We start from the raw sequence: 2,372 nt of genomic DNA on the forward strand, positions 1-2,372 counted from the left end.
TTGACCTTGCCACGATCATCTCGATCAAGGCGGTCAGCACGGCGACAACCGCCGAGTGAAAGCGCTCGCGGCATAAAACAGAACTATGAGATGGCTTGGTCCTCGAAAGGGGTACGTAGGCAGCTCGTCGAAGGACGAGTTCAGCTATCCCCCTCTCCAAAAAGGGGGGGGGGGGAGTGGGTGTGTATACTCGTATACTCCCACATAGGAAAAGATGCGTTATTGTAATCGAATTCTATAGAGATTTCGAAAATTTTTTCGAAATATGCGTTGCTCTATTTAAAAAGACAAAATCGCAAAACAATCTCACTTCAGCACCAAAAATATATGTGTAGTCTTCGAAATAACTACGAGACATCGCCAAGTTAAAAATCGAGATGATACGAACAAATTGTCCGAACGCGACCACTACAAATTTTACACTCCGTTCGTTGATTGGCCTCGACGAACACATCAGCCGTCTTAAACAAACGCAATCTGATCACTCTTTTGATCTTCAAACGTCCAACACAAGGACGAAAGCGCGCTACAAAAAAAATCAGAAATTTTGGTCTAGCACTTCCAGTTGGCTTAAAAATTGTCTCTGGAAAGATGCTCGATTCGTACCATATAAGTCGTATAAGCGGAGAACCTATCGCAGACTTCTAATCGGTACAAATCAGGTAGAAATCGCAACAGGAAAACCGATAGCCGGCTAGTCACCGCACAAACCTTAAAACCGAGAGTAAACCAAGGTCTTGCTCTAAACTCATCGCATTGGTCTCAAACATCTCAAAGACAAGATATCTAAACGATACGAGATTCCTAAAACACTTCTCTTCGTTCATATCTCAACGGTTCCGAAAAATCGTAAATAATTTTTACGAAAACTCACGTCTCGAACGAACTAACAGATTGAACGCCTCAACGAAGATGAATATGAGACGACAACTCATGTTCACTTCAAACCCACTCTAAACAAAGTAACTCAAACAAACATCCATTACATAAACCGCATAGCGGTAGGGGTTCAAAGCCACCAACGGCCAATCTCGACAAAAACGGCCAAAATAGGCCCGTACAAAGTTCGAAAGCCATACTCGGCCAGACATACATGAACAAAGGCCAAACTCGACCGCTAAATACTATATAAAGGGAAAAACCCATTAAAACCCTCACAGATCAAAGTTAAAACTCCCGGACAAGGAGGCTTCGAATGCATCCGCGGGAAAGTTCACTTCCTCGTCGTCACCGGCAAAATCAGTCGTAGTTTCTACGGTATCAGGGGAAACCGGAATGGGATCCCAGAATCTCTGAATCTTCCCATCGATCGGAAGAATGGTCGCCTCAGCGTGAGCATGATCCTTCATGCCACCCTTCATTAACTCCATATCCCTTTCGAAAACGTAGTCATCTTCCTGCGTCTTCCAAAGACTCCCGACGGAGCCGCGACACTCACGGAAGTCGCCCAGCGAGTTGAAAGCGCCCTTGAAATTCCCGTACTCAACCTGCTGAGATTTCCGTACTCAACCTAGAATTGAGAAGTGTGAGTCTTCATCACCTCGACGATTTCCCTCTTGCCCTTCCGTTCCGCCCTACGAACAGCCCTGGCATGATCACGAGCAAGTTGAGCGCCTCGCGATAGCATCTCGTCTCGCATGCGAGCAAGATCCTTTTCCGCCTTCTCCGCCTTAAAGCGATAGATCATGGCCTCTCTATGGCTCGCATCGATGGCCAATCCAAGCAAGTTCAAACCCTATAAAACCGATTGACACGTTATAAGCAAAAAATAATAATAACGATCGTCGGGATTCTTAAAAATTATACCCCGTTAATGATGCGAGATCCTTCCGCAACAACTCTTGGCCTCCCTGACTCGCTCGTGGCCTGAGGAGCGTCAAAGCCCGATGGAAGACCAGCGAAGAAATGAACAAAGTCCGGGATTGGGACCTCGCTCGAAATCGTCCACCGAAAACTCCAGGTCGCCGAGATCAATATCTTTCCCCTTCGAAGAGTTCGGCCCTGTCACAATCGTGTGAAGAGTTTGGCCCCGTCACAATCGTGGGAGCAGCGTTGGGACGTTGGTCTTCAGGTTCAGAATCACTCCTTGCTTCTCCGGCCAAAGCAGGACCAGAATGCGCAAAACTCGGCGCCTTTCGAACTCTCTTCGGCGTAAAGGAAGTCCAGAAAAAAGGACTGTTCCTGAGCAGTTCCCTCATCGCAATAATGGCCTCAGGAAACAAAGGAAGAGGGTTGATAAAAGGATGATCGTTCGGCAACCTCCAAAACAGTGAGATACAACTCTCCTCAACGGACGCCGCGTCTACACGGACGAAGAGGAAAAACTTCCTCCACGAGTTGAAGTTAGAAGCGAACCCCTTTACCACTGACAT

This window comes from Brassica oleracea, chromosome C1 (assembly GCF_000695525.1).
Source record: "Brassica oleracea var. oleracea cultivar TO1000 chromosome C1, BOL, whole genome shotgun sequence".
NCBI lineage: Eukaryota > Viridiplantae > Streptophyta > Magnoliopsida > Brassicales > Brassicaceae > Brassica > Brassica oleracea.